Source organism: Otolemur garnettii, unplaced genomic scaffold (genome assembly GCF_000181295.1).
Source record: "Otolemur garnettii isolate 467f Iridium unplaced genomic scaffold, OtoGar3 scaffold00017, whole genome shotgun sequence".
NCBI lineage: Eukaryota > Metazoa > Chordata > Mammalia > Primates > Galagidae > Otolemur > Otolemur garnettii.
The window spans coordinates 23,802,843-23,818,165 of NW_003852412.1; positions in this window are offsets into that span (position 1 = coordinate 23,802,843).

A 15,323-nucleotide genomic window follows, 5' to 3' on the forward strand; every position below is an offset into this window, starting at 1 on the left:
TTTTCATATTTTCAAGAGAAACAAGAAACCCAAAGTATGTGTATTCTCCTGATGTTTTTTAGTTGTTGGCCATTTAACAAAAAACCCAACTGACCAAACAAACAACTATGGCTTTCTTTCCTCCCCCCAAAAATTGTGCCTAAGAAAATTTTCTAGAAGCCCTCTTGCATTTGAAGTTTGTTGAAGGAGCAAGTTCTGACAAGTGAGTGTGTAACTGGAGAAGCGAGGTGAAGTGGAGAGGCAGTGAGGGGTGGGCAAACAGGAGCATGCACAGACCTCACGTCTGTGAACCAGCTAGGAGCCACCTAAGACCAACGGGCCTTTAGGAGTTTGCAGTGCTCATAACTTAGAAAAAACTTGAGTAACAAAGACCCAGTTTATTACTTTACTTTTCTTTTTTTCTTTTTCTTTCTTTTCTTTCTTTCTTTTTTTTTTTTTTTTTTTGAGACAGATTCTCATTTTGTTGCCCTTGGTAGAGGGCTGCAGCATCACAGCTCACAGCAACCTCCAACTCCTGGGCTTAAGGGATTCTCTTGCCTCAGCCTCCCAAGTAGCTAGAGTTAGAGGCGCCTGCCACAATGCCCAACTATTTTTTGGTGTGGTTGTCATTGTTGTTTGGTGGGCGGGGCTAGATTCGAACCTGCCAGTTTTGGTGTATGTGGCTGGTGCCTTAGCCGCTTGAGCCACAGGCGCAGAGCCCCAAGTTTGTTACTCATGGGCCTCCTCATCCCATACCCAAAACCTGCCCCATGTTGAGCTCGCTGAAGGGAACCAATAAATAGTTGCTGACTGAGTTACTCGGATAACAGATCAGGTGGAAGGACCAATATATGTAACAACAGCCTTAATTGTCCATCAACTGTTTTATAACTCAGTGTGCGTGTGTTTATACATATCATGTTAATTTCTTAAAATCAGTGGGAAAGGAGTTATGACTGAATTTTTAACTGTAAAACTCCAGAATGGAACTGGAATGTAGTATCACCTCAGCCTGCTTTATTCCTTTACTCCCTAAGTGGATTTCACAAAACTGCAGAGAATGAAAAGTGTATTTTCACCCACCACAGCCTCAGTAAGACCTGTTCCAAGGAGTCCACCACCACTATTGCATTGGCTACCGTGAGACACCTGACCTAAACTGAACCAATCAGACTCCTTTTTCTGAGACTTCTGAACATGAGTTAGGTGCCTGAACTGAAAGGTCAGGGCGAAACCTGACAGAACAGCAGATCCAGGCCAAGTGCAAGATCATCTATGGAGGCACAGGGGTGCAAGTAACCCCAGAAGCACAGAAGGAAGCAGAGGCCATGAGATGAAAGGAAAGATGGATTTTTAACACTCTTTTTCATTTTCCAGGTGGCTTAACTATTAATTATTTCTTTAAATTTTGTTTTTGAAATAACCAACTCTATCTTTTCCATAAACTTCCCTTCTATTTATCCTGACTTTGTATATTTGTTACTTACAACTGAGCAGTTGGTAACCCCCATACCCTAGTGGCAGCAGTGCCAGATGCAGGAAATTCTTCTTTGGCAGAATGGAGAGACACAGTTTGTTTGACCTGAGAACAAGCTGTGGTCTCCATGGTGACTCTCACAGCTGAGTCTTAAGTGCTTTTTATCATCATGACCATGAAGTTTAAATTAAAATATTCCTAAAAAGAAATGAAATAGAGCCTCAAGGTCAAGCTGAGTCTTCCTTGGCATTTCCTGTATGATTCACTTCTTCTCATATATTCTCACTAAAAATATCAAACCCTTTGTGGCTTCTAGGCCTACATTTAAAGGTTGTATTTTTTTTCATTTTTAGCCCTAAGAAAATATCATCTTAACATTTTAAAATTATTCCATTGTATTGTTTATTTCATGGTCAGGTTTATGTTTGTTTTTGTTTTTTTTAGGTAGAGTCTCACCATGTTGCCCTCAGTACAGTGCCACGGCATCATACCTCACAGCAACCTCAAACTCTTGGGCTTCAGCAATTCTATTGCCTCAGCCTCCCAAGTAGCTGGGACTACAGGTATCTGCCACAAAGCCCAGGTATTTTGTGTTGCAATTGTCATTGTTGTTCAGCTGGCCTGAGCCAGGTTTGAACCGCCAGCCTTGGTGTATGTGGCTGGCGCTGTAACCACTGTGCTAAGGGCTCTGAGCCAGGGTCAGGTATTTTTAAAAGCTTGAAATAATCTAACTAGCTCAATGGAAACAATTTGCCTCAATATTCTTGGGTCAATGGTTCAATTACTTTTTTTCTCTTTCCCTTGTGTCTCATTTTTCCCATTAGCTTATCAGAATCTTTCTTTGGCTTGGTAATATGTAAGAGCACATTACAAATTATGTTTTATTTGTATATTCATTTATTCCCACAGAATAGAATTTAGTGTTATGTATCTTGTTAAGTGTTAAATAAAAATTGAAATAGGTTATAGAAGATGTATATGGTAAGCACAAAACAGACTTTTTTGTGTGCTCACTGGCAATGAGTATTTTTTTTATTAAATTATAGCTGTGTATATTAATGCAATCACTGGGGTACAGTGTGCTGGTTTTATATACAATTTGAAATATCTTCATCAAACTGGTTAACATAGCCTTCATGGCATTTTCTTAGTTATTGTGTTAAGACATTTATATTCTACATTTAGTAAATTTCACATGTACCCTTGTAAGACGCACTGTAGGTGTGGTCCTAGATTTTTTAAAACATATTTTTTCCTCAATTATTTTACTGGCAAGTAGCTTTATAATTATATCTAAGCATACCAACTATATGAACAAAATTATGTTACAAATAATTAAGTTTCATTGTTTTCTTATGAACTTAGAATGCAGCAATAAAAAGGAACAGTCTCCTTAACTTCTCAACCTCTAATGACAAATTTCCTTACACGTTAGTTTTTAACATTAGTAAATATATATATAAGTGGTAAAGGATATTGAGTTGGAAAGTATCTGTTAAAACTAGTGTTTTAGGGAAATTATTCAAACGCTAGTGCTCAAGATAAAAGGGTGAGGGGACAGCCACAGCAGGGGTTGCTATAGTAACTCAGGTGAGATGACAGAATCCTGAAACAAACAGAAGATAGGATGATGAAAAGTATCGAACAATTTTGAGAGACATCATGAAGATGATGACATTTTAAATAGAAAAAAGTTGGAGCAACTGAGCATTTGGCTCTGGATACCTGTGAGAAAAATGGGGAAATGAAGAGAGTTATACCATGGACTGAATGTTTGTCTCCTCCCAAAGTTCTTATGCTGACACCTAAACCCCACTGTGATGGTATTTGGAATAAGGACTTTGGGAAGTGATTAGATCATGAGGATGGAGCCCTTGGGAATAGGATCAGTGCCCTTCTGCAAGGGACTGGAGAGCTCTTTCATCCTATTTACCATATGAGGTTACAGTAGAAAACTTGCATGAGCCAGGGAACAGGACCTCATCAGATATGTCAGCACTTTGATCATTAGACTTTTCAGTCAGATGGTTTCACTAGTGATTTCTACCAAATACTTAAGAATTTATGCCCATCTCTCTTAAATTCTTCTAAAAAAAATGAAGAGAGGGGAACTGGAAGAGGAGTAACTGGAAGTACTAGCCAGAGCAATTAGGTAAGAAAAAGAAATAAAAGGCATCTAAACAGGAAAGGAAAAAATAAAATTGTCTCTGTTTGCAAATGACATGATATAGAAATAACATGAAAGACTCTACCTAAACATTGTTAAAACTAATAAGCAAATTTATGAAAGTTGCAGGATAAAAAATCAAAATACAAAAATCAGTTGCATTTCTACACATTAGCAAACTGTGCAAAAGAGAAATAAAGAAAGCGATCACATAGATAATAACATAAAAAGGTAAAATACTTATGAAATAAACTTAACCAAGGAGGTGAAAAATCAATAAACTACAAATTATAAAACATCGATAAAAGGAACTGAAGCAGACACAAAAAAATGAAAAGATATTCAGAATTCATGGATTAGAACGATGAATATTGTAAGAATGTTTATACTTCCTCAAAGTGATTTACAGATGCAATGCCATGCACTGCCATCTATATCAAAATTCCAATGGCATTTTTCATAGAAATAGAAAAAACAATCCTAAAATTTATATGGAACCCCAGTTTTTAAAGAAATCTTAAAGAAGAAGGACAAAATTGTTTTCAAATTACATTACAAAGCTCTAGCGTTTTTTTTTTTTTAAGTATTGTACAGGCATTAAAGCAGATGCATATATCATGGAAAAAAATAGATAGCCAAGAAATAAACCCAGGCATATATGGTCAATTAGTCTCTGTCAAAGGCTCCAATAATACACAATAAGAATAGTCTCTTCAACAAATGGTATTGGGAAAAGTGGGTATCTACATGCAAAAATTTTAAATAGTATCCTTATCTTACACCATATACAATGTTCAACTCAAACTGCTTTAAAATTTAAATGTAAGGATTAAAATCATAACGTTCCTAAAAGAAAACATAAGGGGAAAACTCCACAACATTGGCCTTGGGAATAATTGTTTTGGATATGATATGAAAACCACAGGCAAAAAAAAAAAAAAAAAAAAAACAAGAATGAACAAGTGGGACTACATTAAACTAAAAGTTTCTGCACAGCAAAGGAAACAATCAATAAGATGAAAATGCAACCAATGGAACAGGAGAAAATGTTTGCATGTCATGTAAACAATAAAGGTCTAATATCCAAAATAAGTATGGAACTCATAAAACTCAATAGTAGCAAAACACCAGATTAAAAATGGGCCAGGCACAGTGGCTCATGCCTATAAACCCAGCACTCTGGGAGGCCAAGTGAGAGGATAGCTTGAGCTCAGGAGTTCAAGACCATCCTGAACAAGTGTCACTGGCCACTGTTAACTTGGAGGCTATTTCGCATAAGTCACTGCTAGTTAAGATTTTTTTGTTTGTTTTTGGCCGGGGCTGGTTTGAACCCGCCACCTCGGTATATGGGGCCAGCGCCCTACCCTTTTGAGCCACAGGTGTCCCCTCCCCACTATTCAAGTTTTAATGAAGTTAAATAAGTTTACATATTGACATTCAGAAATTATTTCTAAGACCTACTGTCAGAGATAAGTTGGAAAACTGGACTTCATAGTACTAGTTAAAAATACAGGGCACTTTGTGCATTTAGTAAAATGTTAACTAATTATAAATTTAATTTAAAGTAAAAATACTTTGAAAATATAATTACTTTAAGATAAAAATAATTGTGTAACTTTATAACTTATGAGGAGGAATTTATTTAATATATACTTAAAATTAAGTATGTTGGCTCGGCGCCTATAGCTCAACCGGCTAAGGCGCCAGCCACGTACACCTAAGGTGGCGGGTTCGAATCCCCAGCCCGGACCGCCAAAACAACAATGACGGCTGCAACCAAAAAATAGCCAGGCGTTGTGGCGGGCGCCTGTGGTCCCAGCTACTTGGGAGGCTGAGGCAGGAGACTCGCTTGAGCCCAGGAGTTGGAGGTTGCTGTGAGCTGTAATGCCACGGCACTCTGCCCAGGGGGACAGCTTGAGGCTCTGTCTCAAAAAAAAAAAAAAAAATTAAGTATGTTTCCATTTTTCTCCAGAATTACTAGCTTTTCCCTAAATAAAAATGAAACTGTTGCTTCCTCATCCACTTGTCTGTTCATTGGCTTGGGTGGCAGGTGGACAGATTCCTTGGTCTGACAACATATTTTGGTGACCACGAAGGGACCATGGCTGGGTGGCAGAGTGAGTATAGACTCCTCTAGGGCCCTGCAGGCTCATCTGTCCAAGTGAGACCAGGACATGCCTCCCTGCCACTCCTTGGAGTTCTCACCATCACTTCATGTTGACAGAGATCCTTTCTACTTTTATTCAGGGGGTAGATTCCCCATCTGGTTGTGCATAGGGGTTACAGTTCTGTCTGGTTGCAGCCCAACCATGGGAGCTCAGTTGTCTGTTCCAGACCATAGCCCTTTGGTTTGTATCCGATCTGTTTGGTCATCTTATAGATAAGATTTTACCATAACATGGCCTGCCTTGAAATCTTAATCTTAAAAGTGAAAAGTGAGAAAAAATGGCTATTAAATAGATCCTTAAATTACTATACTATTCTATAGTTAAAACTCTTTTGTCAAAGATCAGGGAAATGGGATAAAATCCCACTGATCAACTTTTATTCCTCAAGGCCAAGATTTGATATATAAAGAAATTAAAATATCAGTTTGTTTTCCTATTTATAAATACTTCTAGACTGTTTCATTTTTTAAAGTTGGAGGGCAGGTTTGGGATGGTCTAACATAAATTTTGAAGTTGATAGCGTACTTATAATTCACTTTTGGGAGGCCTTAGGATTATCTGAGAAAAGACTGGCATTCATTTGCTGAACAATATGTGAATGGCAAAAATCAACCTGTGGGTGTCACCTGTAGCTCAGCGCTAGCCACATGCACCAAGGCTGGCAGGTTCGAGCCCAGCCCAAGCCTGCTGAACAACAATGACAATTGCAACAAAAAAATAGGTGGACATTGTGGTGGGCGCCTATGGTCCCTCTGCTTGGGAAGCTGAGGCAAGAGAATCACTTAAGCCCAAGAGTTTCAGGTTGCTGTGAGCTGTGACACCATAGCACTCTACAGAGGGCAACATAGTGAGACTCTGTCTCAAAAAAAAAAAAAGACAATTGCAACAACAACAATAAAATCAACCTATGATGAGCTGCTTCATATGTTTGTTTGAGACACAGTCTCATTCCCTTGCCCAGGTTAGAGTACCCTGGTATCAGCGTAATTCATAGCAACCTCAAACTCCCAGACTCATGTGATCCTCCTGCCTCAGCCTCCCTAGAAACTGGGACTACAGGCCTCCACCGCAATGTCTGGCTAATTTTTCTATTTTTAGTATAGACGAGATCCTGCTTGAGCTGGTCTCAAACTCCTGAACTCAAGTGATTCACCACCTCGGCCTTCCAGAGTGCTGGGATCACAGGCATGAACCATTGAGCATGACCTATGCTTCACACAATTGTAAGCAAGTCTAGTGTGGCATTGCATGCTCCAGGGTGAGGAGGAGGATTTTATTTAATAATGGTGAACGGACTCCTGTGCAGTTCTGGGAAGGCCCCTAATTAATGCAATAGAAGTTCAGCTACATGGACACTTTGGGAAGTACAGCATTCCGGGTAGTAGTTTTCTGGATAGCTTCATGATCCTTCCTTTGATCTTCAAAACTGGATTTGGCCATGTGGTATGCAACTCATTCTGGCTTGTTTTATAGACTTCTTGTTTTCCTAAGAAGTTTATTGATTATAGTTTAATCTTCTTCTGATAACACAGAATCTTGTTACCAACTATTATAGGGTCATCAGTCAAGAAACTGAAGTGCAGGTGGTGCCTGTGGCTCAAAGGAGTAGGGCACCTGCCCTATATGCTGGAGGTGGTGAGTGAGTTCAAACCCAGCCCCAGCCAAAACCTGCAAAAATAAATAAATAAATGACATAAATAAATGAATAAATAAATTTTTAAAATTGAAGTGCTTAATACTAATATGAAACCAATATATAAACACCAATATATAGACACAGATGATAAAACCCAAGAAGGAGAGGAGAGGAAGGAGAGAAGGAGGGAGGGGATAGGTGATTGGTGGGATCTCACCTAATGTGCACAAAGTGAGGGTGTTCACCTCACCTTCTGGGCTCAACTACAACTTGAACCTTACCTTGTAAATGAGAACAATGTAACCTAAATATTTGTACCCTCATATTAATTTGAAATAAAGAAAAATTTTAAAAATAAAAAGTAAAAGAAATTGAAGTGGCTGGATGCAATGGCTCATGCCTGTAACCCTAGCACTCTAGGAGGCTAAGGCAGGAGAATCACTTGAGGTTAGGAGGTAGAGACCAGACAGAGCAAAAGCAAGACCCCCAAAACAGAAACTTTAGCTAGGCACGGTGGTGGGTGCCTGTAACCCCAGCTGCTTAGGAAACAGGCAGGATGATGGCTGAGCCCAGGAATTTGAATTTGCTGTGAGCTAGGCTGATGCCGTGGCACTCTAGCCCTGGTGACAGTGAGACTCTTGTCTGAAGAGGGAAGGGAAGGGAAAGGGAGTGGAGGGGAAGGGAGGAAAGTGGAGGGAAGGGAAGGGAAGGGAAATTGAAATGGAAGCTGGAAATGGTAAGGTGAGAAAAAAACTAGCCAAGGACAGCGGATCAGGAGAACCATCTTATCGTGGTCTCCATCCATGATTGTATAAGACTAAATTCATAAGCTACCCTCTAGGGGGGCTGGAATGACAGATTTGTAACTCTATCTGCCCCACATTTTCCAATATCACTGCAAAAGTCATGTTATAACAATTAGCACATTTTTCCTAGTTATTCAAGAAGTCAAATCAAAATTAGAAAACTAATTTATAGATTTATGTTGAAAATTTTCTGGCTCGGCACCTGTGGCTCAAGCGGCTAAGGCGCCAGCCACATACACCTAAGGTGGCGGGTTCGAATCCCCAGCCCGGGCCCGCCAAACAACAATGATGGCTGCAACCAAAAAATAGCCGGGCGTTGTGGCGGGCGCCTGTGGTCCCAGCTACTTGGGAGGTGGAGGCAGGAGACTCGCTTGAGCCCAGGAGTTGGAGGTTGCTGTGAGCTGTGATGCTATGGCACTCTACCCAGGGCAACAGCTTGAGGCTCTGTCTCAAAAAAAAAAAGAAAATAAGAATACTTATAAATGGTTTGTAAATTCTGGAGAAATTAAGTAGAGAGAAAAAATATATGTTTAAGGATATACATTGCTTGAAAAGTTACAAATAGTTTAAAAGGCAGAAAATTATTTTCTTGATTTCTGGAAAACAGAACAAAGAATCAATAACATTTCAAACAAAAAGTCATAACATACTGGCCCATTTCCACGTAACTGATTTCTGTTTTGTTTGAAGTTAGGTTAGTAATATTCATAGACTGTTAATTTTTTAATGAAAGTTCTAAAAATCTGCTTTTAGTCCAAAGGTATTTAGTTTCTAAAGACATCAGGAATTTGAATCTGAGAGAATTTGTCAGTTTCTCTTAATATTTCTTTTTCTTTTTAGGAAAAACTGTGGACTTAGCTAGCTACATAAAAAATATTTTCCTTTTAGATGAATTAAAATTATTACTGACAATATATGTTAAGACAGATCAATGTCTTCTATGTTAAGATAGACCAATGTTTTATAATACTTTCAAAAACTTACTTTCTACAAAACAGAATTTCAGCTTACTATGAAGTTATTATTTAGTTTTTCTAATAATTTAAACAATTAAATTGTTGCATTTTACAAATGAGAGACATTTTATGAGATATAACATTGATACAGGATTTTTTTACTCAGGGTTAGACAGGGAATTCTTATTTTTTTTCAGGCTCAGGTAAGCTCAGACATCAGACTCTCATTTTCAGGTACAAACCCTCTGAGCCTCAGTAAGGTTATGAATAAAACAGCCCAAAACTTTGGATGGTTTTACTTTGACTGAGGAGTACACATCTTAATTCTTTCTTCGACAAAAAGTAAAGACTTAATAACTTTGTCCAAGGTGAGGGGCTGCATTTATTCATTTGCTAAAACACCCATTTAGTTTGTAAAAGTAATTTTCCATTTACCAAGTCTTGGCCAAAATATTTCTCAGGGTTAATTATTTACCCTTAGAAAAAGGACTTATGCAGAAAACCTCTAACCTGGGTTTTCTCCCCTCTTCCAGAGGCTTTTCACTCTTGAGACCTGTTGCTAGTTTGGGTATAGCTGCATTTCTCATGAGATTTACAATTTTTTCTTTCAGATTTTCAAGAGCTATCTAGAATTCACTAGATTGCCTGAATCACAATATTGTTTCTCAGTCATTTTTTAAGCACTTACATGAATATAATTTTAATCTATTTTTTTTACCCTGGGTAGCCTCAATTTTTCTTTTTCTTTTTTCTTTCTTTCTTTTTTTTTTTTTTTTTGAGATAGAACCTCAAGCTGTCCCCCTGGGTAGAGTGCCGTGGCATCACAGCTCACAGAATCTCCAACTCCTGGGCTCAAGCGAGTTTCCTGCCTCTGCCTCCCAAGAAGCTGGGACTAGAGGCACCTGCCACAACGCCCGGCTACTTTTTTGGTTGTAGCCATCATTGTTGTTTGGTGGGCCCAGGCTGGATTCGAACCCACCAGCCCAAGTGTACGTGACTGGCGCCTTAGCTGCTTGAGCCACAGGCACCTAGCCGGTAGCCTTGATTTTTCACTGGAGCTGTTACTTAGTCATAGAGGTGAATTAACATTTCTCTAAGTCCTGTGGAGAGAAGTTTAATTTTACTTTTAGAGTTTTTTCAATCACACCATATTCATATATTTTTATATACCTCTCAATAGACCTACTGGCAATTTAATGCTTAAGGAGTTGATCAGGCTTTTTTTACTAAAACTGTAGTGGGACCCCCAGATTGATTATATCTTGCCTTAGACATCTCCCCGTGTAGGTACCTGTTCCTGTATGTCAGTTCTTTCTGGTGTTTGACTCCTTGGAGATCCCTGATGGGGTTTTTGTCCAGGTCGATCAGGGCCTTCCACGTGGGTGTTTAGAGGATTGATGGCAACTACCAGGTGCATGTTTTCTCCAAGGGTGATTTTGGTTCCCGGTTAGGGAACCAAAAATGTTGTCCTCATTCACTAGGCTTTCCTGGGCTACTAGGTTTAATTTGCTTTCTTCTTGCGTGGCTCCAGTGCACACTCCAGGTATATCCTGCCGGCACCGGGCAGGGCACACACAGCTGCTACCAGGGGCAGCAGGGGCAGCAGCAGTGGCAGCAGCAAGGCCAGATCAGATGGCCACAGGCTGGCCATGGTGTATAAAAATCTATTTAATTAGATGGCAACTAAGAGTACCACAATCAGGCAAATGTTATGAGAATTCTGAAAAGAAAGACAATCAGAACCATAATACTTGATAGTAGGAAAATGGAAGGGACAAGTCGCTGGGGTTTTTATGCAGTTAGAGATCTTCCTAGGGCTTCACATCAAGGACTAGTAGCTCTGATGGAAGAGTCCTTCTCAGGTGACAGAAAAAGGAGGGGCCCAAAATCCAGCAAGAAAGGGGCATCAAAGGGCTAGGGAAATGCAGGTGAATTAGAATTAGCTGGGAAAATTCTCCAGGTGGGATAGAAGCATGAACAAGGTCACCACAGAGAGATAAAAACAAGTCAGGGCCACACACTCTCTGGTGGACCAGTTCAGTGGGGCAGCACTATCAAGCCCAATACCAATAATAAGGATGATGAGACCAATGATTGCCAGGCCAAAGGTGCACCAGGTGATGACGGGTATAGAACACATAAGAGTAAGTAGGTAAATAAAGTGATTTCAGAAGGAGCAAAATCTTGAAAGGTCCCTTGAAGGAAAATATCTGCAATCCACTCACAAATTTTTCCAGAACTGTTTGTTTCAGGCCAAGACCAATCCTCTAATATACACAAACAAATGACACAAAATGACAAGACAGACACGAGCCCGACATGAACAATGTCTAATATTCTATACTTACTCTCACACTCTCGTATTCTCAGAACCAGAATGAGAACATACTTTTGTATATTTTTAACAGGACTGTGAGTGATCTAACACCCAGAGGTTGATTGGACCCCTGCTTTCATTCTAATGGTGTTTCTGGTGACAGGTGTTGACACACACTTCTGGGAATCCCCCACAGGCCAGTAGGCTGAAGTTCCCCACTGGTTGGGTTGTTCTACTGACACATGCCTCCAAAAGCTTCTGACAAGCTAATAGCCCAGCAACTCAGGGTCCTTGTCTAAAGTTTCTGTCTTTTTGGCCTTCTCTTGGAGGTTTCTAAGGGCTCTACATAAATTACAACAAACGAATTCAACAAACAGTTACACACCTTTACAACAATTCACAACAAATAAGTATAACAAAAATATCATCAATAGTTAATTAATGTCTGTAGACACCAGCCAAAAATAGATGTTAAAGTGTCTTACTTCTGGAGGTAGACTCACAGGTGAATTTAAGACTGATTATCAGCCAGTCTTCCAAGAGCTCCAGGTTCTCCAGGGGTCCTGGGATGTTTCCTGGGGGTGCCTCCCCTCAGAGGGACCATAGCCTGTCCCCCTCCTGGAGGCCACCTGAGGATTAGCAAAATGAGAGCCAGACAGAGTAATGCCAGTTCAGAAAGAAAAACAACTGTTGTTTCAAAAAGTAGAAAGGACTCTTTTTTTTTTCTTTAAGCTCCAAATGAGTAATTGACCTTTGGTTTTCTGCTGAGAGCTGGTACTTTATCTTAAGGCTATTTGTAACATAGCAACCACAGTTTTTAGCAGAAAAGAGAAACAGTTTTAATAGACTTTGTATTAACTCTTTAATTGCCGAAGACAGAGGGTCCCAAATGCAGGTGGGTTTTTACACTGCAGTGTTAAGATAAAATGAGGAAGTACAAAAAAGGCCATGTAAAGCACAGCACTCTGCCAAACTGACCAAGATTCCAGAGCAACACTGTACAGTAAAAGTCCAACTTCTACCCAGAAAGTGATGTTGAAGGTAGTGGGAGACAAAGGAGACATAAGAGAAAGAAGGTAAAAAGGCGAGTTTCCACAGAATGAAATTCCTGGAGAGTTCCCTGATAAAAGAGGTTAGTTATGCAAACCGACAGAACAAACAAGGGCCCAACATGAAGATTCAGACAGAAAGGAAATGTAAATAGACAAATATAAACCACTTAAACTCCTGCAAGTGAAGATTGCACAAACATCAGCATTATAAGACCCGGTCAGCCACTCTGACATGGATCTGGGATCTGGCCAGCCACTATGGCACAGATCCAAACCTGAAGACCCTGTCGGCCTCTCCAACATAGATCTGGGATCTAGCCAGCCACACTGGCACAGATTCAAACAGAGACAAACTAATGAGGCAGAGAAGAGGAGACAGATGGATAGAACAGGAAAGACAGACAGACAAAGTCAGGCACAGAGCCATCCCTGACCCTCACTCAGGTGCCTTCCCAGCCACATCCCTGAAGGGATGAAAACTCTATCTTGGCATAGGCCGGGAGGTATAAACCCCACTCTAGGTCACCCCGAGGGGCTCACCACTAAGCCATATGATAAAGTCGTGGAACCATGGGTGGAGGCCCACTCAGACTCCGTAGCCTCAGGGCCATGGAATTATATCCAAACTCTTTCACTCACTCACTCATACAAAACACAGAACATACAAAAGATACACAAACCAGAACCTGCACAGTAGACTGCAAAAACCAGGACAACCCAATAGAAGACTGCAACTACCAGAATAGGACTAGCCTGCAAATCCAAACAGTCCAAAAGACTGCTAATACCAGAACAGTCTAATAAGGGGCTGCAAACATAACAACACAGAAACAAACAACCCAAACCTATACCAGAGAGACAGGGGGACATCTCCCCTTTGCCTCGGGAACAGACTTTGACTGCGTCTAGCCAGTCTGGTTCCCGCAGATTCTCTAGAGATCCAGACAGACTTACCGAATTGGAAAATTTAGGAACCTGTTCCCTAAATCACCACTTCTGAGAGCTCCCGTGGCACAGGAGCAGAGGGGTCCCTCTGAGGCCTTCCCCTAGAGCTGTCTGCCAGTGGTGGGCCCAGGTTGGGGGGTCTGATGGATCTCACTGGGGCCTCCAGAAATGTTGTACCCCTGCAACCTAAAAGTATAGACTTGGACCCCACTTAAGTGTAATTGATGACTTATTGAATCTGCACAGGGGACTGCTTCTCTGAGACAAACAGACGGTCTCAGTAGAGGAAAGGTTGCTTTATATAAATTTTGTGCAAGCCTGCTACAGAAGCGAGATGTGGCTGGTTAGCTCAAGGCAGGGGGTGGGGTTACAGCTTGGGAGTTACAATCTGGGTAAATTTCCACCATTGTTCACCGGGACCTTCAATTTGGGACTTTTCCTGCTTCTTTGTTCTGAAGCCTGTTCTTGGAATTGCCTTTGAGGGAGAAGGAGAAGGAGGAAGGCGGACCTGTTCTCCGAGTGGACTCTGGAGGGAGGGAAGGGGCTGGGGAGAGGGTGGAGGAACAAGCTAGGAGAGTGGGACGGTGGGGGAACGAGCTGGGAGAGGCCGTAACATAAGTAAATATTTTAAAATATGAAGAAATGTCTTAAGGAAACTAAATTGTTTTTCTCTGGACAGTAGGATTTAGGGGTAGAGAAAAGAAAGACTTTTTTGACTTTTTCATTTTTTGTTTTTGTCATTGTTTTTATTATTCTTGTAACACTATTTGAAGTTTTAATTATTATTTTGATGAAAATTAAAAAGAATTTTATTTTTAAAGTTTTTAAAGTTATTGCAGGTATATACAAACAATCCTTATCTTGTAGACATATAAATCAATAATTATGAAATGTCTAGTCTGGATTTACTTCAAAATAATCCAAAGTAAGGGGAGGAGAGAATGGATTGTAGGTATAAATGAATCAAAATTGTGAGTTGATTTTTTTGTGATGGGCACATATGGACTTATTATGCTATTATATTTTTGTACATATTTAAAATGTTTCATAACAAAGAATGCTTTAATAAATCCATTATTAATGTCCTCAGAGATAACATCATTTTGCATCCATATAACAAGAACAGGATGATATATAGAAAAGTAGCAAGAAGAAAAAATATGCTCTTGCTGGGTGTGGTGGCCCAGGCCTATAATCCTAGCACTTAGGGAGTCCAAGGCAGGTGGATCACCTGAGCTCATGGGTTCAAGATCAGCCTAAGCAAGAGCAAGACACCCGTCTCTAAAAAATAGCTGGACACTGTGGCAGGGGCTTGTAGTCCCAGCTACCTAGGAGGCTGAGGCAAGAGAATCTCTTGAGCCCAAGAGTTTGAGTTTGCTGTGAGCTATGATGCCATAGCACTCTACCAAGGGTGATAGAGTAAGACTCTGCCTCAACAAAAAGAAAAAAATTAGAAAAAAAAAATGTTGTTATCTTTAAAAAGATGTAGCAGAAACTTCAAAGATATTTTGTATGATATTGTTGAGAAAAATCTCCTCATAAGTGAACCAAATGAGGCCAGGCATGGTGGCTCATGCCTGTAATCTTATCACTCTAGGGAGGCTGAGATGGGTGAATTCCTTGACCTCATGAGTTCAAGACAAGCCTGAGCCAAAACCAGACCCCATCTCTAAAAATAGCCGAGTGTTGTGGTGGGCGCCTGTAGTCCCAGCTACTCTGGAGTTTGAGGCAAGAGAATCACTTAAGCCCAACAGTTTGACGTTGCTGTGAGCTGTGATACCACAGCATTCAACCAAGGGCAACATAGTGAGACTCTGTCT